This window comes from Eublepharis macularius, chromosome 6 (genome assembly GCF_028583425.1).
Source record: "Eublepharis macularius isolate TG4126 chromosome 6, MPM_Emac_v1.0, whole genome shotgun sequence".
Classification (NCBI taxonomy): Eukaryota; Metazoa; Chordata; class Lepidosauria; order Squamata; family Eublepharidae; genus Eublepharis; species Eublepharis macularius.
In genome coordinates, this window is record NC_072795.1 from 34,326,767 (window position 1) to 34,353,401 (window position 26,635).

Below are 26,635 nucleotides of genomic sequence, written 5' to 3' on the forward strand. Positions count from 1 at the left end.
AGTTAAGGAGACTTCAAAAGGACTCTGATTAGGCCACTTAGGAGTGCACTTTGAAACACCAAAACATTTTTGTGCACTGGTCTTTGACATCGATTAGTCTTAAACATGCCCACTAATTAATTTTGTGTTCTGAGAGCTTCACTTCAAGCTAGTAAGTTTCAATAAATTTGTTTAAAATATCTCTCTTACTGTTTAATTAGAGAGAGGATGCTAAATACCTACATCGTGCCTCCTTCCATATGGGATTTGGAATTGACAACGACTGTACTGCATGTTCTTCAGTTAATCCACCTCATACTTTATCACTGCTTTTTCTTGGTTATTTTTTAATTGTTTCTCAGTTCACATCCTACAAGATCATTACTCACAGCAAAAATGAGTAAGGCCATTACTCACTACTCAAAATATGGACATGTTGTCTATGCCAGAAAGATTATAGAGGAAGAATGCATCTTGGGCAAAATTGCTCATGGAAGCATTCATTTATTTTATGAACCACTATGTTTAGCTTATTGACTTTACATATTATTTTATGTAATTATAACAGTAATTCAAAGGTATACTACATTTTTTGCTGTATGATATTTTAGGAAATTGTTTGATCTTGTGAGATTATTTCTTTTCTTTTTTTCTTTCAAGGAAAAATGTAATTCTTGTCACAAGGCAGATACATGGGAATGAAACTGGAGACCTGATATTTATATGATTGAAATAGCTGCCTTCCTATTGATGGCTGGCATTTAAGATGCTGTTTAATAATTGCACTGAAGTCTGCAACTGAAGCTAATTTTTCCAAAGGTTCCTTGATAATCATGGACTATTTCTGACCTTTCATTTTCTCTCTGCATTTCTTTTCCACCTGCATCCCCCTCATTCGCTGCCCACACCTGAAAGAACTGGAGTCAAATCTAGCAGTAAAGATGCAGAGTGAAAGACAATGATACCTTTCTTAAGAGCTCACTGCTGTGCTGCTACTGGCTATCCCACTTCTAAATGGAAAAAAAAGACAAAGTGACAAATGTTTAAAATCACTAGACTGCTTTGCTGAGCGTATACAAAATGGAATTACAACAAAGACCAATTGAAGTATGATTTATTATTTACTTCATTTATACCACACCTTCTCCCCAATGGAAACCCAAAGCAGCTTGCATCATTCTCCACTCTTTTGCTTTATCTTTGAAACAACCATGGCCGATTCCGCACGGCTTACCTGAAGCCGGGACGTTGCAGAACATACTGGCAAAAATGCGGAAGATCACATTTTCTCGCGTGAGTTTTGCGCGACATCGCGCAAAACTCATGCGAGAAAACGTGATCTTTCGCGTTTTTGCCGGCATGTCCCGCAATGTCCCGCAACGTTCCAGCTTCAGATAAGCCGTGCAGAATCGGCCCATGTGAGGTAGGTTAGGTTGAGACTGTGTGACTTGCCCAAAGTCACCCAGTAAATTTTCACAGCACAGAGGGGATTAGATTCTAGGTCACCCAGATCATTGCCCAGCACTCTAGTCCAGATACATCACACTGGCTCTCTATTATAAAATGTGTTTATATTGATACTATATTAGCATTTAGAGTTCACAACATTGCATCAGCAAATGTCTGGAGATTTTGGGGGGTGAAGCTTTGGGAGGGCAGAGTTTCTAGAGTCATTACCAGATGACACTCTATGGTGCATACAATAGAGACTAGGAAAAATTTCTAGAGTGTCACTATGTGGAAGCCATTCCCCCCCCCCCCCATTCTTTAATTTCTCAGGGCAGGGGGAGTTTGAGCTGGGGACTCATAATTCCCCATCCTGGACAGGTAAATGGGAGTCCTGTTAGGATGATAAATAATACAGGAAATGCTTTTTATTTCTACAGGGCCATCCACATACATGGATATTTCTAGCCCAAGCAGAAGAGAGAGGCCCTCTCTTGCTACCAGAACATTCCAATATATAACTTGCCAATGGAGAGAGAACAAAGGAAGGGATGAGGGGAGAAAGTAGATGGATCAGGCGCTGAGCCTCACAAAGAAATCATTGGTTAGTTAAAATGTAAAAAGAGGCACTCTAGCAAGAAAGGTCATCTTAAAAGGAAACATATTGATTAGATGAGATGATTTCTGATTCCAGCCACAAGAAATGGTAGGTGTTTGTGACAACAAAGTAGAAATGACACAAAGACATTTTCATAAGCCAAATGTCTAACACATCCAAGAGAGCAATTTAGTCTCCTTCCTGAGTTAATCATAAGGGCAAAAACTCATCTCCTGAGTCCTGAGCCCCAACACATCTGTAAGCAATATTCATCTATTGTGTCCTGGTTAGGTTTTGCCCCAGACGCTATGCAAGAAAATAATTTATGTGAAGCAGGAAACTGTCAGGTAAAGTTAATTTAGTTTGAAATTGTCACAGGACACCCTTAAACCAAAAGGGACTTTAAATATATAAGGAGTGGGATTTCAGCCACAAAATTGGTTCAGTTTCTCCTGCAGACTAACCCCACCACCGTTCCAGAAGCACCAGAACAACAGAGTAAGGCAAAATATGACTGAATCCTTCTCCCTCTCTTTCCTTGTTCCTTCCCCCACTCTCTCCTCTGCCTGTGCATTCAGCTCACATGATTTCTACCAGCCCTTTACAAACACCATTCCACTGCACCATCGTGCTCCAGTTTCCCTCTTCTCTCCTTCTAGCTCACCATCACAGCCCCACATCTCCTGGCATATCTACAAACCAGCCACTTTCTTTCACTCCCATCCATCCTCTGCAACGTTCCTAAGCACAGCCCCCTGGATTCAAACCCAGGAGTTTTTAGCCCCCATCAACTGCTGCCTATGTGTCTGCCTGTCTCTGCCTCTCAGCCAAACTACAAGCGATTGTGGCCGTGGGTCCATCCCATGGCTACTGACTGCATTTTAGAAGCATTGGTAGATCTTTTAAAACTGCTGTGAGGCTACCAATCTGGTGTGTGTGCATGGTGTGGCAGTCCCAGGAACTCTTATTCCCTGCCCTGCAGCTTTTCAGACGTTTTGGTACCTGAAAAAGTGGGGAGAGTCCCTGGGGCTGCTGTGCTGCGCACACATGCCAGATTGGGGCCTCTCAGCCATTTTAAAAGATCTGCGAATGCTTCTAAAATTGCATTGACAGCCACAGGATAGACCCATGGCCACTGCTTGTAGTTTAGCCCATCTTGCCAGTTCCTGCTAGGACCCATGCAACTGCTCTCCATTGGGGCCTCCTTGAAAGAGAATCAGAACAGGGTGGAACATTATGGTAAAATAAGGGAATAGTCAAGCTGGGATTGAGTTTGTCATCATTGCATGTATGAACTGCCACTGATGCCTTTACTTTCCTTCTTTGAGCTAGTCAGTAACATATAGTATTGCTTAGTTTTTCTGTCCAGCTTCTTTGAGGAAGGGGCATTGCAGGGGCAGCCAGTGTTTAAACAGGCCTAAGTGATCCTTAGACTATTGGAGTGCACTTGTGAGGTCACCTACATGTGCCATCTTTAGATTTTGGGTAATGGGGAAGGGGGAAAGGATAAGAATGGGTGGGTGCAGTTGCATGCTTGTGTACAATTTTTGAATCTGTTAATGCTATTTGTAAACTGTTTGATAAACATAGTAAAGAGCATTGCCAAGATCAACCTCAGAAAACTTTGCTAGGTCATGGCAATACACGAACACATGAAGCTGCCTTTTATTGAGTCACTTCATTGGTCCATCATGGCCAGTATTGCCTATTCTTTTGGCAGTGGCTCTCCAGACTAGTGGGCCAAGATCTTTCAGTTCACCTACCACTTGATGCAGTTTTAAAAAAATTGGAGGTGCTGGGGACTAAACCTTTAATCTTCTGCATGCAAAACAGATGCTCTACCACTGAGTCATAGCTCTTCCCCTACCTAAATTATCGTCTGATGCATACAAGGACTTGCATAGGCAACGGGACTTTTGACTGCTTCCTCTTTTTTTTGCCTCCACACTACTTGATATGCCACTTTTAAAAAGCTACGGGAAGCCCCTAAATTCCCATGTGACAAGTTATTGCATGCATCTAGTGGTGCAGCATGCATGTACATTATTATATTGTCCCCAAAGAAATGCAGCTTGGTTTAGTACCAGATTCACAACTAGATATCTGGTGTTCTTTATCTTTTCATGCAGCATGGTGTTTCAAAAATCACACACCTCATCTTACAGTTCATATAAGAATTTTAGGAAAAGCTTTGAATTCTTTTTAAAAAGCTGTAGTCTAGTGCATGCATACAAAACCATTGACTTTGAGTGACTGGTCTGCTGGTTAACTGTGTATGGATGGAACGCAGGAACCGATAGAATTTTGCAGGGAATTGGTGATTGATTTGAAAAGGGGAAATACACCATAAACTGGGAAGATCTGTATATGGAAGCACATATTTTTGAATTTTGATGCCATCTTTATTTTTGATGTGGTTTAAGTAGCTTCTGATGGGAGAATATTTGAATGCACCACTGAACAAAGATGAGCCCAAGCCATGGAACATTTCTAACTATGATCTTGGCTCTATTGCCATTGGCTGCTTTTATAAAAGAAATGCCTTTGATTCATTATGGATGCTCCAGGAAGAACTGAAGAATGAGATGCAGCCCAGTCCCGTGCATGTTTACTCAGAAATAAGTCTTATTGAGGTTAGCTGGTTTTCCTCCAGTGGAAGTATGACTCAACTTTTACGTTTCTTTCATTATTAATTACAATAATTGCGAAAGCAGAGGGTTTCATAATTGTTGTAATTAGTATGAAACTAAACAAATCCCACATCTAAACAGCTTATAACACCCTCTCCCCATGGTTTTTTGTTTTGTTTTGTTCAGATTTCCTTCATTATTGCAGGTTGCATTTTCCAAATAAGGGAATAGAGAGAGCACAGCATTCCTTAGGGGGAGGGGGAGAGCAACCCTCTGGGCTTTCTTGATTAACTACAAGCTGTAGCCACTAGGATTTCTTCTGGGCATAGAACACGGGTCACTGGGGCAGTCGGGGGGGGGAGGTGTGAATTTCTTGCATTGTGCAGGGGTTGGACTAGACTCTTGAGGTCCCTTCCAACTCTATGATTCTATGTGTGAGGTATTCCAGTTCTGAAGATACGGATGGGCTTTGCCTTCCTCTCTCCTCCCAGTGCCTGCCCACCCGCTCTAAGTTTCCCCTTGCAGTCTATGCTCTCTAGTTTGCCTGCTACTCTCCAAACTTTACTCTTTATCTAAGCAAATCTCCCTCAAGGTCCTCTTCCTGCTGCATGCTTACCCAGATGCCTTATTTGTTAGTTTACAAAATTTATACCCTGCCTTTCTGCTGTCGTCATGGTGCCAAGGTGGCTAACAGATTAAAAACATACAACACATTTTAAAAACTGTTAAAACAAAATAAAAATATCATTTAAAAAACAAGCTAAAATACACATACTATACAGTAAAATACACATACATAAAAAACAAAACACAGGTGGTAGGGAGGCGCGATTACTAAGGGAATGCCAGACCAAAAAAAGTATTCACCTACTGACAGAAGGCAATATCAGAAGGGGACAGGGAAGTCTCTCTGAGGACAGAGGTCCAGAGTTTTGTGGTCATCATGACAAAGAACGCCCTCTCCTGATTTGCCACCTGCTTAATCTCAAAAGATGGGGCATCCAAAGCAGGTCCTTGGAAGATGATTGTAGCAGTTGGGTATGTTCATAAGGGATTAGCAGTCTTTCGGCTATGCTGGCCCCAAGTTACCCTCATCTTGAATTGTGCCTCAGAAACAGATTGGGAGCCAGTGTAGATGGACCAAGGCTGGAGTGATATGGTCCCTATGACCCACTCCAGTCAACACCCACAGAGAACATATCCCATTAATCTAATCTACATGTAAACAGGACACACATCTACTCCAAAACTGCCTCCAGACACTGGTTCCTGGTTGCTACAGTCTCCCTGAGATTGAATGGAAGCATGTATTTGTGACAACCCTGCTCAATCTCTGGATGGCCTCACTCAGCAGTTTCATGTAGATGAGGAAAAGCATAGGGGACAAGACAGAGCCTTGTAGGACCCAACAGCCTAAAGGTCAAGGGCCTGAGCAGCCATCCCCCAGCACCATCTTCTTAAACCTACCCTCTAGGTAGGACTAGAACCACTGCAAAATGGTGCCTCAATTGTATCAAAAGCCACTGAGAGGTCCAGGAGAATCAACAGAGGGCCTCAATCTCATCGCCCAGAGCAGGTCAACCACCAGGGTGGCAAAGGCTGTTTCAGTCCTAAAGGATCCAAATAATTCACTTCACCCAGGAATGTTTGGAGTTGTCCAGCCACTACCAGTTCAACCACCTTGTTCAAGAATGGAATGGAACTTTAGAGACTGGTTGACTAAGCTCCTTATGCCATAAAATACCCTCGCCCTGTCAGCCTGCCTCTTCCTTGAGTTGCTGTTCCTCAAGCTAAGTGACTGCAGCGCTGCCTGTGTTACTACTTGGAATCTTTCCTATTTCCCAATAGATTTTAATGGTAAACATCGATGCCTTGTCCTGTGAGATTCCATAGGGTGCAGCCTTATGCTCTATTCTGTTCAACCTCTTTGTAAATCCCTTAGGAGAAATCATTTGTAGTTTTGGGATTCAATGTGATGAGGATACCCAGCTCTATATCTCTCTGCTAAATCTCCTGGAGATACATTAGAGGTCTTGATCCACCACTGAACTGCTGTGGTTAAATGACTCCAAGTGAACATGTTGAAACGGAACCCTGACAACATAGATGTAATGCTGGTTGGGAAGACTAAGATCTTGAAGGACATTGCCCTTCCCATTTCTGATGAGGTTCAGCTGACCCTTGCTGCCTCAGTCAATTGATTAGAAGTTATACTGAACCCAGCATTATTTCTGGAGAAGCAAATTAATGCAACCACAAAACAGTCTTCAAACTTAGTTTAGCCTGGAGGATCACCCTATATCTTGACTTGGCTGATCTGGCCACCTGGATCTAAGCTACAGTAACATCAAGAATAGGTTACTGTAAATGTACTCTATATAGGTATCCCCTCAAAATCAGCTTGGAAACTTCAGTTATGGTAGAATGGTTCAGCTTAGTTATTATCAGGAACTAGGTGGTGCATTACTCCCACTCTACACTGACTCCATTGGCTGTCCATCAATTATCTGGTTCAATTCAAAGTACCAGCTATCACATATAAAGCTCTTCATGGACTGGGCCTGTCATATCTCCTACTATGCTCTGCCATGACAACATCACTCATCTGAACGGGGCCTTCTGCAGGTACCACCCTGCAAATGGGCAAATCAACAACTGCCCATACATGTGCATTCTCTACAGTGCCCCCTGTTGGAATAGGTGACTCAGCTTGCCTTTGGACACTGGGGGGCGCCGCATATCTCTTTGAATGTAATGTATAAGTCTAGCAATCTGCCACTCTCTTGTCTAAGGTGGGAACGCCTACTGACTCCTCTCTTGCCTCTGTGCCTCTTGGGAAATCTTTCTCTCTCCACATGATCTTCCAAGAGAAAGGATGTAAATCCTCCATGCTCCTTTTGGAACCCTTCTTTTGGCCACAGACCCACCTCCAGCCTCGCTGCCTATATTTTCAGGCTGTGGCATTAGAATAGGGAATGCAACTCTTTAGATTAGGATCTTTCCCTTCTTATTACCAGAATATATTGTTATGGAAGAAATCTGCTACAATAAATTGTAAGTTCTATCTTTCTATGATTTTGTCTGATTAATTAATTAATGCATGTTTTTAAGTGTTTAAACGCTTCTGACTAAATAACTCTGCTATGTTACTCTGCTAAGTTACTAAACTAAACCAAACTAAATATATATTCCCAATACCCCCCACCCTATGGAATGGCCTACCTGATGAGGTTAGGAGAGCTCCCACACTTTCTGCAAACCATGTAAAATAGGAGGGCATTTTTATAAAAGAATAGAGCTGCGTTATAATAGAATGATTCAGGAATACATTTCAATAGAGAGAATGAGACTGTGGACTATGCTACTAATATATGTTTATTGTTATGTTTCTATCTTATTCTCATTGCATTATATTTCTACTTATGTAATAACCAGTCTTGCATCTTTTAACATGTCATATTTTATGTTTATGCCCTGTTTTAGATTTCTAGTCCAATGATTAGATGTCTCCTCATCCTATTGATTGTAATGACTTAAATTACGTAATTGGCCTTGAATCTCAGTGAGAAAGGCAGACTATAAATACCATTCATAAAATTAATTAATTAAAAGTGAAGCTTTATTCTCTGTCTGAAATTTGGCATTGTGGGTGTCCTTGGGGAAAACCCCCTGAGTTTTGTCCAATTTGGATGGAAAACCATGAAGGTATAGACCTGAGAAAAAGGGGAGGGGGTACCTTCCATTGAAAGCCATGGGAAATTATAACAAAATAGAACTATGGAAACAAAACAACAATAACAAAAGAAACAGTAATGAAATCAAACTGTATGAAACAACTAGATAATGAAACAGCCTCCTTTGAAATTAATAATAAAAATGAAAGAAACTAAACAAGCTCCCATGCACAAGTCTCATGTGTACAACTTTTACTTGGCTGTCTGGACAACTAGCTAGTAGACTAACTTCTTAGTGTTTAACATTTTTTAAAAAAAAATGGATCAAGATCTTATTGAGCACAGCCATGGAAATATACAAGTATTTCATGTGAAGGAGGCAAAACCACTTAGAAATGACCATCTAATTACCTGCATTGCATCCATATCCATCTCACCCTTTCTTCCATCACAGAACTTAAGGTAGAATATAAGGGGTTCCTAGGAAGTCCCGTCCCGTCCAGATACTGCTAAGACTCAGACAAACTTATCTTAAGCAAGGTTTGTGTATAATGTACCCTCTAACCATTGGCTTGGATACACTGGACGGTTTCTGTGGACAGAAAAATTTTTGCCCATGAAGCACAACTTTCTACTGCAGATCCAAATGCCCCCTGGACTGCAGTGGAAGGGGCAAGGCAAGAAAATCGCATTCCATCAGTGGAAATCCGTCTGCAGAAACAGTCCTGTGAATCTAAGCCATAGTTGGGTTTCCCAGCGGTATAATTTTGACTAAATGTTGCACTCGACACACTCCCTGATTCATAGGTGCTGTACTCTTAAAGCAGAAATAAAAAGTTTTCTTGAGAAACCTTTCTGCCCTCTTCCATGGCTACATATAAGTTTGGTTTTTTTTATGTGCAGAATAGTTGATGCTTGTTCTGTAAGCAAGGAGTTCTCTTTTAGTGTTGCTGTATTTATAGCAGTATTAATATTAATGGTATTCTGGAATTTCCCCTCAGATTGACACATAATGGCACTCGGGCTGATGCTAATGGACTTGGAGATGTTCACCCAGACCTAGTAATTAGCAGAGAAAAACCCTATACACTAGAACTTGGCCATGTGTGCATAAGGGTGAAATGTATTAAAATAACCTATGGTGGGTTTTTTAATTCATTTTAAAAAGGTATTGCTTTAATTTATCAGAAAATTTATGATAAATGCCAGTTGAACAAAACAGCCTAGGAGAAATAAATATTCTTATGTTTTTTTTAAATGGATATTGCTGAATTTTAATGCAGCGGTTTATGTGGATGCATCAGGACAAAATTAACAAAAATCACACAAGCCAATTGACAGGCCTTTTGTAGACAGGAAAGAGTAAAAAAGAGTCACTTTGCTACAGTGTACCTGAGTTGTTGTGGTTCAGTGGGATATGGGCAGTCATTGAACTGAACATTTAACAGTGATCTTTGAGCATTTCCAGATAAAGATTTTTTTCCCCCTCTCCTTCATTGTGGGGAGATAATGCCATTTTCTTTTCACACTTTACTAGCACTAGTCATATCCATCCATTGAATGGAGAAGAGCTGGCATTGTTAAAGTGGGATACCCAGCTATTTATTATTTGGAGCTGTAAGCTCAGGTCAAGTGTTAGAATAGGCGACTCGGCATGCCTTGGGCACTGGGGGGCGCTGCATGTCTCGCTGTGTGTATATGCAACTCCTGCTAAGTAAGCTGCTTCTCTTTGTCTAAGGTGGGAACGCCTCCTGACTCCTCCTCTGTCTCTGCGCCTCTTGGGAGATTTTTCTCTCTTGCCTCATGGTCTTCCAAGGAGAAGGATGTGATTCTCTGAACTCCTGCCATGAAGGCCTTATCCACAGACCTACACCCCAGCCTCGCTTGCCAATCTTAGGCTATGGTTTAGTAACAGGAAAAGTGACTCTTTAGGACTCTTTTGCTCTTCTCCAAGGTATTGCCATGGATAGAATATACTTCAATAAAACTAAGTTCTGTTTTTCTATAATTTGTCTGAAGATTAATTAATGCACATTTGGGGTTAAACGCTTCTGACTAAGTAACTCTGCTACCATAAATGAAATACAACTAAATTCCTAATACTTAAGGAAGGGGAGAACTATTTCCATACAAAAAGGCAGCGTGGGAAGTTTAAAATTAGAAGAGACATTAAAATGGCACAGTGAGGTAGGGCCTGATATTATGACACACTGTCAGAGGCTCCTGCTTATCTGCCATGTGTGACTATTATACTCTGCGTTGTATTTTGGGCCTCTGAGAATGTGTAAAAAAATATCTGTGTAGCTGTCTAAACTGTGTAGCTGTGAATCGCTTATCTAGCAGGTGGCTACTTTCACTCTCTCGACTGGCATGGAAGTGTCCTTGAAGTGCCGGTGGGAGCCGTATCTCCCTGAGACATGAAATGAGCTCATCCTTGTCTTCTCCTCCCCTCCCCCATCCAACCGTCTAGGTCCTGCATGCCTAAATTCTAAGGGCCCTTTTCCCAGGGCGGGAACCTTGCCCTATATAACTAACATTGCTTTTCCCCTTTACATCACTTCTGCCAATGCTGCTGCCTGAGTCCACTGATAGATGTATCTCTAATAAAGAAACTTTAACGGGACTGTTGAAGTGTCTGCAGAGAAATAACTGGGGATCTAACTGGCAGAGCCACACCATACACCAATGTCATATAGACTGTTCAATACAGTAGCAGAACTCCTACTTCCACACAAACCACACAAAACAGTTTAGCTTGCCAGAACTAGTTTACCAAGTTCATCACCTGCACCCCACCCAGTAAAAACCAGATGACAGGGAAAGTGTTGTCACTTACTTTACTTCCTGATGATGGGGGAAAAAATGAAAAAGAAAACATTTGGAGGATAGGTGAATAAAATCGAGCTGGTTATATCCAGATGAAGCTGTTTATAAATCTTGAGCGACATCGCGCAAAACTCGCGCAAGAAGACGCTATCTTTGTGTTTTTTTCGTGATGTTGCGCCCCGTTCCGGAAGAAGGTGAGTAGTGTGGAAACGACCCTGGTTAGGAGAGTGCCGTTTCTATTCAAACTTTTTCTGTTTGACTTGTTTTAATCATAATTATTCCTTTAACTACTACTTTTAGGGTAACATTAGCTCTGAGTTAAGCGGGAAATATTAAGGTGAATGCTACCCCTATTCTACCATTCTGATGACCAAAGTTTGAAGCTTTTCCAGTGGAAGAGACATTCACGTTGGAGAGAGCCTCCTTAGGCTGAAGAAAGGCTCATTGAAGTGTGGTTAGATTTACCCCATTACCAACTTTTAAAACAGTCTTTTGGTTTCCACCCCCACTCATGTGGAAGGACATTCTCAGGGATTGTACCCCTCACATAAGGGATCCTCATTGTCAAGTTTCAGATGGTGAAGAGAACGTATTAACATTTCAATGGCAAGTAAAATTCCCTCTAAGAATATTGACATGTGAGTTTTCCTCTCTCCCCAAGACCTTAAGTGGCATATGGAGTTATAGCCATTTATTAAATTATCTTTTATATGCTGCCCAATATTTCTGGTTGTTATAATAATGGTATAGCCTAATGGTACACTGTTTTTGATTATATGTTTATATTGTAGTCTGATAGTTAAAAAAACCCTAAAAATAAAAAAAATTAAAAGTGGCATGTGGGAGAAGCAGTATTGCTTGTTAAACAAAAAGGCAATAGGAGCAAAGCCCTGCTTTATCTCACAGTGCTTGGTTGGTTTCAGCATTTTTCTCCTTCTCTGCCTGACTTCCAGAATCAGATTTAGGGAGGGAGATGAAAAAATTGGTTCAAGCAGGAGAACAGGACACAGGAAAGACGCGGCTTTATTTACTTACTTCATGTATAGCCTGTCTTTCAAGGCACATTCCCATTTTTTAAAAAATACAATAAAACTGCACAATACATTCATGGGCTCATTTTTGCGTGATAACAGCAGAGGTGCAGAGAGCCATTTGTATCAGGCAAATGACCCAGTTTGAGGCCTGTGAAAATTCAACAAGAGGAGAGTAATATGGAAATCCCACCCCACCCTCTTAAATCCTCATGTATTTCTCTATGCCCTCAGGGACACAAGCAAGTTACCTCTCCTCGCCACTCTTTTGGCTTTAACTTACACTCAGATGCCATCGACATTCTGTCCCTTCTTGAGTATATTTAGTCCTAATCAAGCCTTTTTGTACTGTTTTGTTTGGATTGATTGACAGTCACCCTTTTCATGCATACCTGATAAGTGCCCAAAGTATGTACCTTTTCTATGGGTCATCTGTTATCCACACGGGACTGAGCCAGTGTACTGTTAGATATAGCGATCAAAGATGTTGAAGAATCTCAGAATTTTGATCTCTGAAACAGAGATGACTTGGATACTTCCTTATAATAGATCTTACATGTCTCATTTGGTATAGCTCTGCCTTTCCTCAGGAGAGATGATACCCCATCTTCTCTGCCTGCCTTTCAGCAAAGAAGCAAATGCTTGCCTGTCTCTTCTCCATTAGGGGTTTGCCTGTTGTGGTGTTCAGCCTATGTAGTATGACTTAGCCCTAGCCTTCCCCCCCCCCACTAATTCCCCAGTCTACTGCTGTTGTTTTTGAGTTTTCAGAGAGTACAATCAAAAAGTTTGCCTCGATGTCATGCAGGTTCTCTACCTCTTGTAGGGGTGGTAGTATATCCCCTTTCTCTATTCCTTCTTCTAGTCTGCATGTCTGCCTATATTCAAGAAGTGCAAGCAAAATTATTGCTCCTATTCATTCATTCATTCATTTCATTCATTCGTTCCGGGAATAGCAAGAAAACATGAGACATAGCTTCTGATGTAGAACAAAGAAAGCCATCCTTAAACAACTGGGAATAGTGCAATGGCTGGTGAAAAATGGAAATGCTGTGCAAATAATCCTATGTGGCTGGAATCTTTGCTAATTCTTCTGGTCAGAGGACCACCATGTCAGTTGAATTACCTGCTGGGTTACTCTTTTCCCTTGCTGCCTCTCCTATTGCCACTTCATGCAATTGTGAAAAACAGACAGTATAGGTACCAGATGTTACATATTACATTTCAAAAAATACTTAACAAGTGTTGTAATTTTTAGCAATCATATGATGAATAGTAAATACTTTATAAAGAAATTAGGAGATGGATTCACTTCATTTTTTAAATAATTTTTGGATGTACTATGTTCATTCTACTGTTTTAAATCACTACTTACTTTTATCATGTTGATGTTTTGGTAATGTCCTATTGTTTATTTATATTTTGTTAGCTGCCTTGAATGTTGCAAAGCAGAAAAACAGGATATAAAGATAGTGCTCAGATAAATAAACGTATAAACAATAAACCATTAGAATTACTTCTAGTTAAAAGACTGTGACTGATAATAATCCTTCCTTGGGCAACTATAACGGAGTGTTTACTGAAGGATAACTTACTCTAATAAGCAGGGTGACTGTGTTGTCTTGCAAAAGGATGATAAAAATTTTACTCATCCCCTGATTTTCTGAATTTCTGATGGAGTATGCTGTATGGTAAAAATCTCACCACATTAAAACCAACCAGCTTACAGTGTGGCAACTTACTACATGGTAAATGTTAGTCTGCATCCATCCTCTCCTTGCTTACTCTGTATGAGTGAAAAGCAGAATTGCAGTTCTTTCTCAATAGAAGAGAACCTTTTATTCCACAAATGCTTAAAAGTACAAACCGTTCTAAAACTGCACTAGAGCGCCAGAACGATGACTCCAACCTCTTGCTTTGGGCTTACTCAGCCACCTACACTGTACTGAAAGCGTTGCACCATGCCCAGTTCTAGTTATCACATGTATTTCATAAAAGAGCAAAGAGTCTTGTGGCACCTTATACATTACACATAATTAGAACTTCTACATCTCTTGGTTGATGCTGTTGCCTGTTCTGTTATGTACATCTTTATTCTATTTTAATTTCATAGATGACCTGATAACCATTTGCCGTATATGTCCAGGAAAAGAGAATCACTCTCAATAGATGTCATGTTTTTATAGAGTCATCTGACCTTGACTATTCAAGCAAGCCAAAAACATGCTTCAAAGTGCATTCAGATGTGCCATTGCATCTGCTGACTCCTAAATCTGAGCCTTTATTGTCGCAGGAACAGAAAATTGGCTGTAATACTTTTAAGTGTGAGGTTCAGGGGGATGCATGCCTCTGCCCTTAGCAGCTCCCATCTCCATCAAAGCCTTTGCTGTCCTGTTTGGGTTTGCCTGCCAGAGGGTTAAAGGCAATGACATAAAGTTACTAAGTAAATAATTTATTAATAAATATTTTGGGAATTTTGGGGGAAATTTTTAAAGTGCTGAAAGTGCCCCAAAAGTGCATTAAATAACATAGAAAAAGTCAATGATCCACAATATATATCCTGGAAGGAGATAATAGTGTCACTGGTAACAATGTACCAACTGTAACATACACGCACCACTGGATACACAAAAGTCCTATATGGCTTGGTACAATGAATCACTCTATTGTCAGTTCCATGAACACAGCCTCTTTGAAGTTGGCTTCTCAGGTAAGAGGTTATTCCCCAAATCTATTGTTAAAGACGTTTCTTCTTTTCAAATACAGAGATGAAAAGATGTGATGTCTGGCTTCTTCAAGCTGAACAACGTGCAACCATCTCTTATAGAAGAATCTAGAGAGGTGAAGCCTAACAGGCATTTGCCAGCGTTTTTAAACCCGTTTCATATTACAACTTTTTCAAAGGCTCAAAGTAATAAAAATAATCACTGTAAAACATCATAATAAATACATTAAAACCAACTCGTGTTTATAGTGTACTATGAAAGAATCTCTATTGCATTACTTACATATAGCATTTCACCAATCAATTCCTAGAACCCAAAAGGTGTGTGCTCTTGATGGAGAATTTCCCACAGAGGGTGCACTGCATCATTTAATGATTATAAAGCCCAGATTCATTAAGCTGCTTATACCTTTTAAAGATATAGACCTTTTATAAAAAACAAGAGTATTCAATACCGTTATTCTGACCATTGAGAACCAATGAATTTGTTTTAAAAATCCACTCAGACTCCCTTTGTAATAATTTTCAATGAATCTCTGTCCCATCAGATGGTTTAATTACGGATAACACAGAGAATTTAAAGGCATTATTGCCCCGATGGCTGTCTATGAAATGGGACACCAAAGGGGCATCCAGAATTTTATTTTTTTATCCTTGATCAGTGCTCCTGTATCCGAATCTTTAAGGGTCATGAAGTGCTTCCTATGTATAATTTCAGACAAGGGCACTGTATAACATAAATCACATTGGCCGTTGAACAAGTTGAGAAAGTGGAATCTTGAAATGGAAGATTGGTACAAGGGTTTACAGAAAACTTACAGACATTACAATTTCTACAAGCAAAGTGACCTGTTGGTTCAAAGGGTTCCACTCGATTCTCTTGATATTTGGAGTGTACCAGTAGGTCTCTCAAGTTTCTAGTACGTCAATATCCTACATTGGAGATTTTCCGCACCCCAGGAGGTCACGCACTATGTGCCAGTTTTTATCAATTATTTTACTGATACTTATAGAAAGGGGAGTATAATCAATGGCCCATCTAATTCTGTTGGCTGCTTCTTTATGTTTAGGTGTTAATAAAGTGCAACGGTCAGTGAGGGTGGCTCGCTCTCACTGCTGTTATTACCTGTTTAGGATAACCCCTATTTAAAAAGGATCCAGTTAAATCCCTGCTTCCCTTTATATAATCCTTATTGTTGGTAGAATTTCTTTTCATTATCAAAAACTGCCCTGTAGGAATATTCTTCCTTAAAGGACTGGGGTGGATCTGTGGGTTTCTTGTAAGGACATACCCCTAATTTGCCACTTCTGTCCTTATACACAGTAACATCCAGAAAATTGGAAGCTAGCATCCCAAGAAAAATTAATGTTCTCGTCTACATTGTTTAACCACTCAACAATACTACCCACATGGTCTGCATTATACATTATCAAAAATGTCTTGGCTCTGGTTAGAAGGATCATGCAGCAGTGACCCTGCTGGAGCTAAGTAGGTCCTAAGTAGGTGAGGACACTGGGTGTCGGAAGTGCAATCAACCATGGGGTACCTCCTTGGATGCCACCTTGAGCTGTGTGATAGGCAGGATATAAGTCATAAGATAGCTTAAGAGGCTCCCTGCTTGCACTTAAAGCCTGAAATACAGGTAAAGGAACTTTAATAGGTATGTATTAGGCAAGGAGGATATCTTTTATTCTGAGGAAGGAGACAAGTGTTCAGAGTCTCCTTCCAGCAGAGAAAACAGAAGCTGATGAAACTTTTGATTTGATCCACCTCAAAACCATCTGCCACTTTGAATGGTTGTCTTGCAAAAGATCAGATGCTGACCTCCCCCCACCCCCTTTGGTAAGTGCTTGAGAATCATATTTCATCTCAGCTGTACAATTTAACTGGCTCTGTCTTTAATCTAACTGCTCAGCAGATGACCCGTGGGCTAAGCCAGTGCTGGCTTCCTAATATGCACGGCCTGCAAAGAACTTTTGCCCCAGTGAAGACTGCAAATCTGCTCTGTGCGACTCATTCATAAACAGAATTCATCTGAACTTACTGAAATTAATGGACTGAATTATTACTCCTCAACAATGACTATTTAGCACTTCAGAGAAGCAGCCTGGCAGCGCTGCAGCGGCCGCTCACTGTTTGGCTCTTGGGAGAACTGCTGCTGCTTTAGAAACGAGTGCTGTCTCTTGGAGACCTTGCCTTTCTTCATAAATAAACAGATTTCACAAAATGGCTCTAAGCCTCTGTTGTGCTCTCCTCAGGATGGCAACTGGTTGAGTAAAAGGCGAACTTAACTTGGAGGAAGAGGGAAGGCAGAACATCCTGATAAATGGTGCCTCTCTTAAAACAAAGCAATTATTATCAATACCACCATGTATTCTAAGATGCTTTGTTCTCGGTTCAATATCCAGATATGTCATGACATTAATCTCTACTCCGAACATAGCTGGAAGCCCTTAGGCAGCCTATGCGCTGGGCCCACAGAGACAGGAGGAACCATTCAGCTTCTTTGGACTATCTATATTCCAGCACAACAGTGCTCCAGAAGGCTCAACTGCAAGACCAAACTAGAAATGTCTAGGAAAGGGTGGAGAGGAATGAGGCAAGTTCCCATTTCTCATGATTGCAACCAGGTTGGGGGCAACATGTATTTTCTACTCAACTTTGCTCCATGCTTCATATTACCTCTGCTTTTCATCTCTCATTGTCCAGAAAATCCTGTTCGCAACCCTGCTGTAGAACACTCCTAGGCTAAGGCATGAGTAGTCATGGAATATAAAGGACCAGAATGGTGTTTTGGAATCCAGTATGAGTATCCTGTCAAACAGACTTCAAGATCCTTGAACAAGAGTTGGTTCTAAGCTTTGAATATATATATACATACTAATGACGGGGGGCACCAGCAGTCTCCATTCCTCATATGTCACTTTTTAACATATATTCATTATTTTTTTACTCTATATATTTATTAATACCAAATGAGTACAGATTTATGGTTAAACCTTATTTATACACAACTTTAAGAGAGTTACACCCCAGAGCAAATACGATGATGTACATAGTCATGGCTTCTTTATTACAACCTATGATAGTGTGTTATATAAAAGGCTAACCATGTTCCAGATAACTCACTTCCTACCCTGGTGCGCCTCCAAAGGGTGCTGCTATGGAGGGAAGCCCAGAAGAGGCAGCTTGTCTCACCAAAAGCGCGCCGTGGTAGGAAGCCCAGGCCGGGATCAGGCATGGAGCAGGCAGCAACGCCTGTCCCCTGCCTTCACCAGCTGGGATCAGCAGCGGAGGAGGGGGCTATGCCCACCCCCTGCCTTAACCCAGCTGGGATAAGGTGCAGAGCAGGTGGCAATGCCCACCCCCACCTTCATCCAGCTGGGATCAGGCGCAGAGCAGGTGGTGATGCCTGCCACCCTTCTTTATCCAGCTGGGATCAGGGGTGGAGAAGGTGGCAATGCCCACTCCCCTCCTGCCTCAACCCAGCTGGGATCAGGAGTGGAGCAGGTGGCAATGCCTGCCCCTCAATTTCACAGCTGGGATCAGGAGCAGAGCATATGGCAATGCCCCCCCGTCACCCGGCTGGGATCAGTCATGGAGAAGGAGGCAATGCCTGCCTGTCTGCCCTCCCCTTTCTAGAACTCATTGTATTTTTCCCTACGGAGGGCTTTGTTACTAGTAGATTATAATATACAAGGGGGCATCTCATTTTCCATTTTCCCATTATTTTCTCTTTCCCTTCCCTGAAAGCCCCATCGCCTCTTCCTTTCTCCTGCTTCCTTCTCTCCTTCTGATGCAACAGCCAACCCACCTTTTTTTTTGCACCCCCTTCAGTTTTCCCTTCTTCCCTATCCCTGGCAGCATCTACCCAGGAAAAGTATGCCTAGTTGCACAGTGCTAGTTTCTGGACTGGGCCCAGTGCACAGTAGGGTATCTGCAAGGATTTGCAAAGGGCCCCTCATTTTCTCTGAATCCCCTTTCCCACACCATTTCTTCATTTTCTCTTCCTGACCACCCTGATATCCTCACTGTTCTCTGCTTCCTTCTCCCCTTCCCACTTTTCAACCAATCTACCTTTTATCTGCCCCCTGTCTTCAGCTATATTTATTGTTTATTTACTTCATTTATAGCCTGCCTTTTTCTACAATAGGGACCCAAAGTAGACCACATCATTCTCCTGTTTTTCATTTTATCCTGACAGCAACAATTCTGAAATGTTGGGCTGAGAGGGTGTGGTCAGCCCATGGTCGTCCAGCAAGCTTCCATGGCAAAATGAAAATTCAAACCTGCATCTTCCAGATACTAGTTTGAAACTCTAACCACTACACACACTGCCTTTTGTGGGTTTGCTGCTGTTGAACAGTAGCAAGCAGCCAGTTCTGGATGAGTCATGCAAATTGAGTGCTGTCAAATTGCCCATTGGCTGGTGCTGGGTCAGGCCCCAATTAATCTTCTCTCAAAGGCCAAAACAGCCCTTCAAAGGGTCCAGCCCTACCCCCTACCTCTTACTGACAGAACCAAACATGAAGGCCAGCAATATTGCTGTGGTTGCCTGGCAGCCCCTACAAGAACACTAAGATGCTGTTCTTTTCTTAAAACTACAGGTACTGTATCTATCATTTTGGTGCTTTTACCACTACTACCCCACTTTTTTTTTAAGATTTCAGATTCTGCTGCAGACCATGGTTGCTGAAAGATTTTTCTTCTCTCTTAATGGCTCTGGATTTAAGTATCCACAGATTTGCCCACATTAAGAATTAGATATATTGATTAAGCAACACAGCCCTTCCTTCTGGTTTGCAAATGAATGGAAATTGTTTGTCTAGATTCCCAGCCTCATCTGAACCAATGCAAAGCCTATGTGAATTAATTTAGTCATGGATCCAACTTTTTAAATATTTTTGTTGTTTCACTTTCCTTTTCCATCTTACAACATAGGGTTATATTTGAGATGTTCAGATCTATCCGCCGAACATTCGGTTTTTTCTACATAAACTTGGACTCGTGTATCCAAAAACTTGTCAGTTTGCATACGGATCACTGGAAATGCAGGGAAATGGAAACATACCCCCTCCTTTTTGAGAACCTATGTAGTGATTTTTCTATTGGAAAACAAAACAAAAACCTAACCTAATATTAGCCCTCAGCTTGATTGTTTTAAGATCTTTCACACTTTCTCTTGGCATACTAGCGAGACATGTACAAGCAAGTCAGAATTGCTGTTTTGAGTTATATAACCATTTACAGGAGACTGTCTCTCTCTCTCTTTAGTGGTGAGAATGTCCTTTCTGGTTAGTGTTTCTCGAAGGTAGGCTGTGCTTCTAAAGCCTACAAAAGTTCCCCGATAGGTCTCAGTACATCTCTCTGTCAATCATATCATGTGATGAGTGCAAAGACACAGTGTTTATTAGCATAGTTTCTTAGTGAAGGCACTGGCTGTCCATAAACAATGAAGATATGCCTAGAGGGAACTTTATTACGGTCTGGATTGCATCGTTTCTATTTATGTTGCCTGTTATTTGCCCCAAGTGCATCCCTCAGGACTTACAGGTGCCATTTAGAGAGGACAAGGAACAAGAGCTTGTTGTTGTTCCTTGGGACCATCCATATTTCAGGAGCAAAACAGATGTGGGACATGCCTCTCAAGTCACTCATTTTCATGGTAAGCATTGTTATTTCAGATTGCTAGAAAGCAGAACTACAGACATCAGATTGCTAGAATGCAGAAGAACAGGTTACACATACACACCAGATAACTAGATGATCAACGTGAAACCAAAATGCATAACTGGGTGATGATTTTTCAAATGGAAGAAACTGAGACTAGAACCAATATATTCATAATTTCTTACAAATGTTCTCTGGGATACAAACTATTCAGACTTTGCTGGTCTCTCCATCTCTCTGCTACATCACATGCATAAGAGAGCTATTTTTATTATTTAACATCTTCCTCACCTCACGTGCTCATCTGCATTTCAGAATGCCCTTTTGGTACTACTATAAAATTCTGAGGACTTGAAGAGTTCACACAGAGGTTTTGTTTTCTCTGGGTTTATACAGAAATAAATGTATTGAGAAAATTGCTAAGCAGGATGCCAAATACTAGCATCTAAAATAGCTTTGTCTCTTGTCCAATCAAAAGAACCATGTCGCAAAGTTACTAAATTTGCAGTGGCAGCTCAGAACCTCAGATGACAGTTCGTTGAAGCAAATACAGTAAACAGTATGTACTAATACTTGCTCTTATTGGTTCTCTGAAAGGAAATGCATAACTTTTTGATTTTATTGCTAATGCTAGCTTATCTAAAACAATTGTTTCTCATTTGTTCAAGCTAAGAGAAAATTCTCGTGTATGGATATTACAGTGGCTCTTAATAACCCAGAAAGGAGTTAGCTATGCTTCCAGCAGACATGAGCTATTTCCAAGGGCTTGTGCATCTGACTTAACCTTTCGTAAAGGGCCTTCAATCATGGCACCTTTTAGTAGCCTGACTGACATAATGGTCTATTTGGCACACAATCTTTATCCTAGTGGGTGTTTGGATCAAATGAATTCAGGCCTACAGCATTTGCACTGAAATTACTTTCCCTATCCCTAAAAATTGTATATTGGGTGTTTTATGTTGTCCAGATCTTGGATGTACAAAAGAGTTTGGTGTCATGGTTATGAGCGGCAGGACTCTAATCCGAAGAACCAGGTTTGATTCCCCACTCCTCTGCTTGGAGCCAGCTGGGTGACTCAGCCCCACCTACCTCACAGGGGATAATAAGGACACTGACTTTGTAAAGCGCCCTGAGCGTGGCACTAATCTATCCAGAAGAGCAGTATATAAGCTCAATAAAAGATAAAACACAATAATGTACCGACAAACTGTATTGTGAATTTTTACCTGTGTAGGTCTGTGATTTCACCTTCTGCAAAGCAAGGGATAGAAATCGTACATAAAGCAATGTAACACAGAAGGTATTTGATTCAACAGGTCAGGAGCCCTGTGCAGATACTTTGTTCACAAGAACTGTTTCATGCATGTACTACTTCCATATACATGAATCAGAATGCAGGGGGTATACACGTAGAAAATCCACCCATTTCATAATTCACATTATATGATGCTAGTGCATACTGGGTGCATTGCAAAAACCACATGCTCCCAATATGCCCAGTTGGTGGGCTCCCAATTTGCATGAATGCAACATATGCAGAAGGCTTAGGCAGCGCAGTAATGAAACAGATGATGCTAGAATACACATCATTTTAAAGAAATACACATTAGAATGTTTCCAAATGGGTACAACCTATTTTGAGAATACCATTTGGCAACCATATTATATTTTTAGTGGCTGCATGTTATAAAACCCATAAAACGGGTTGTGCTTGAAGCAGATAGACACTTTCATTTCGCTATGAAAGCACACTATACAGAGTTGCTGCTAAGTATAGATCCCTGGAGCATGTTTTCGTGGTTAAAAAGCAGTAAAAGAAATGTGTGTGTCTGATTCAAATGGCACAGTTTTTCCCAGGTAAAATAAGAGGTCTACAATATGTGTCTGGTAAAAATGTAAGGCATGAAAGAGCCTTAACCTAGAGGTTATGCTGAAAACATGTAAGGTTCTTGCCTGACTCCTTCTCAGTGTCTCATTTCCTGCCCTGTAAGGTTATCTATCATTAGTCATATGTAGAGTTTCCTGTTCCTTAGAGGTGCTTTTGTGGATTTTTCTACAAAATAGACAAGATGAGATAGTGTTAAATGTTCCCAGATCTGCTGAAATTAAGAGTAAATGGAACTTGCTGAATCCTTCCTGTACCTATGATTTCTGTACCTTCTGTACCTGAATCCTTCCTGTACCTATGTGCATTCTGTCCCTTCATGTCCCTTGCCCTCACTTGGTTTCAGTGATGGACATGAGTCCAGAGGGGAGAAAAGTGGTACTTAATCATATGGGCTGAATCCAAAAGACTACAAGTGGAGCTCTGCTAATGGAACTTTCCCACCTACCCCACTCATTGCAGTGACTTTGCCCCTGGGAAATGCTGGCTCTGAGGGTCAGAGAATCCCCAAGAACAGCACTGGATGGGATATGAGGGAATCTGTAATGGGAGAAGAAACTGTCAAAAATGCTGCCCTCTTCCACCACCATAAATACCTTTCCACCGACAGGAAACAATCTTTGGATCTGCTGCTACTGTAGCAAAGCCTTTTCTTTTTTAGCAGTCCACAGCCTGAATCCCAAATCTCTCTGTGGTCATTGTTTAAATTTCAGCAAGTTCCTCAACAATTTATTTTATCCCTTGGAAACATATATAACAGCCTTAATCATAATTATATTTATTCCAAAGTAAGCTCCATTGATTTCTGAGATCCAGACCATTTGTGATATGGCAATTCCATGGCTGGAACTTCTACTGCTAGTCAGACAATACTGACTGAGGGCCAAGCTACACATGACGAATGACACTTGAACGGCAAGTGTATTTCTCCCTGTTCACTTGCCCTCCACTCAATCCACTTGCCAGGCAAGTGTCTTTCATCATGTGTAGCTTGGCCCTGATAGACTAATGGTCTAATTCATTATGAAGCAGTTTCATGTGTACTTGGGCCTCTAAAAAGCAACCACAAGTGCCCCTGACTAAAGACAAAGTCCTGCAGACAAGTGAGTTTAACACTTCCTTCTTCTTTGTGCCACTTGATTCCTCCTCCTTTCTATACCTTCCACTCTCCTACAAGGATATTTTATCCTCCCCAGCCTGCTGTAGATCCTCCTTTAAAAAAGCCTTCCTTCCAATTGCCTCCCATGGCTGGCTTCTCCCCTCCACCCTTTCACCCATCCTGGAAGTACCCCGGAGCCTTGTCTCAGCTGCAGCTGTCTCCTGGATTGTCCACTCCCCAAGGCAGGGCTTGATGATGTGGCAGACCCCACCTGGTTGCCAAACTCCATTACTTAACCCAGAGTCTGCAGCCCTCTTTAGCGTGTGTTCTACCTGGGGCTGATGTGACAGCCAGCCACATACATCTTACCTCAGTCTGGGATGTGTTTTGTCATTGGACAGAATGCTTAGATACAAAATACACTTGGGGTTCTGGTCACAAGACCTCAGTAGCACATGTATTTTTGTTCTTGCTTTTAAGTAAAAAAGGATTGTAGACTTACAATGCTAGCCCAAGAACACTTTCCTGAGAGTAAGTCCCATTGACTAGTCTTGAGAAGGATTCTGAGTAGACCTGCTTAGGACTGCACCCTTAAACAGCTGAAATTAGATTTGGCTGTGAAGTTGATATTTGTCCCATTAACACAAAGTAGATGAAATGATAGCACCATTATAAGCATCATGTTCTTTAAATTCAGTTTTCTTGTAAAAGGCAATATTAAAATCAAGACATGGTCATTATACTCCTTTATGGTAAACTTTAAATTAGATATTTCTAATTGACCTTTTTGCAAAAGAAGAGAAAACAAATTCAGGCTGGGCTTTTAATCATTACGTAAACATGGAAACAGATGGGTTTGCCTTCTGAGAGAAAATGCAACAGGGTTTGCATGACAACACAGAAGTGAGGAAAGGCTAATTAATCTATACATCTATTTGTAAAGTGAAAATTAACTTGGATTATTTTTGTAGATGAGGGGTACTATGGTTTCAGACAGCCAACTGAGGTACTGCATTTAAAGCACAAAATAAACTAGTAAAGAAAAAAAATGCTAAGTCAATTTATACCCAAATCAGATACATCTGTCTGAGAAATTTGGCCTCCGTGTATTGAAGTGAAACCTCCGTGGCATCACCTCAGAAATGGAGCTGTTGTTTTTATCATCATTATGATATTCCACTTCAAAACATTAGGTTCTGAAGCAGCTAACAAGAAGTGAGATATACCATTAATACAAATAATGTATTTTAAAAAGCAATCAATAAAAATAACGAGCAACAGCAGCCTAAAATTTAGCCAGATAAACTAAAGAATAAAGCTAGACCTAGTAAAGGAAGTAGAAAGAATACAAAACCCACCACATTGTATATACTGCATAGCCAACCAACTAAAAGCCTGTCTAAACACAACTTTTTGGAACTGGCTGTTAAAACTTAACAAGATGTGCACCAAGTAGATGTTTGTGGGGAGGAATTCCTCAGTTTAGAGGCTACTGCAGAACAGCTTCCATCTCTGCCAACCACCTTCTCCTCAGAAGGGGCACAAGGAGAAAGACCTCTTTTGCAGACATTCTAATTAATCTGAATATTTTTTTCAAAAATCAGTATACAAACATACAAGGGGCTGTGAGGTTTAGCAGGAAAGGAAGTGCTACTTGCTCAGAGATAGTTCTGCTATTATATAGGAAGGCTGGATCTAGGGTTGCCAGCGCCCAGGGCAACCCAAGTCTGGTATTCTTCAAGCATGCAGGGGCACGGAGGCATGCCGCCCACGTGTCAAGCCGGCCACCCTGGCACATGGTGCGTTGCAGAGCTGGCGGCGGCAGCGCGGGCAGCTGAGCGGAGGGCTGGGAGGCCGCCTGTGCCGTTCGCCTGCCACGCTGATGGGGTGGTTGGCTTGCCGCACGCTCCCTGTCCTGTGGGGCTCTCCATGCAAGAGGGAGGGTGCTTTGCTCTAGAGGGCTTAAGAAGCACACATAACTGGGAACAAGTGCCCTCGAAGCAGATGCACCCAGGCTTGCACTGTTCGAGTCCAACAGGAGAGTGCAGCGCTGGCAAGCCCAAGGCTTCCCCCTCCTCTGCAGGCAAATTTCCCTTTCTCTGCTTCTGCGGGGCCATCCAAACGCCAGTGTGCATCCCACCCCTTCCTCAGCCCAGTCCCGCCTCTTACTCCCTGGAGAGGCCGCCCAATGCCCACCCACCTGCCTGCTTGCTTGCTCGCTCAGGCTGCTTGGCTTGCCAGCTAGGCAGGTGGTGGGGGCAGTGCTGCATGCCTCCTGCTCCAGCAACCTTACACATCCAGCTGGATACCGATGCCCTCTCCCTTCCCCGTTTCTTCCTGCCTGCAACGGGGCTGAAGCGTGGCTCACCAGCTCGGAGGCACAGCGCAGCCAGCCGGGGGGGGGGCAGCTGCGCCCCCTCTTTGGTGGCGCCGGGGGCAGGCTCCCCCCATGCCCCCCCGTCAATCTGACCCTGTTATATAGATAGCCAATTTGTGAGTTAAATACTCCGTCCAAACTGCCCACTTGGGTGGTGTGTTGTATAATACTGGTATTGCAAAGTCACATGAGATCATGGCTGTTTCCCCATGAAAAGAAAAATACAACTTTCCTTCCACCCTCTGCCAAACTGGAAAAAAAATGAGTGAGGAAGAGATTCCTTAATTCCTGCCTGCAAAGTTATCTTCCAATGACAAAAACTGAGCTGCCATGCAATACCATTAATGTTCTCAGTACAGGCGTCCAGAACAAAGGATAAATATTTCCAGCCAATGCACTTAATATAAGCCTCCTTGCCAAGCAGTGTTCTCTCCTCCTGCTTTGTTTTATCATTATGAGGCAGCCATTTGCCTTTCAAGGAGGACACAAATGGAGGGATCCTTCAGTTCCGTTTCTCTTCTCCTTGTGAACAGAAGCAAAGTTTTATCGCAGGCTGACAAGAAGAGAAAAGCCCGAGTGCTTCTGCTCAAGCACTGGCTTCACATCCCTAGCTACTTATCCCTGCTGCTTGAGGGCTTCCAATGTTAGATCATGAACAAACAAGAAACCCATTCAGAGCAAACTGTTTTTGTTATAA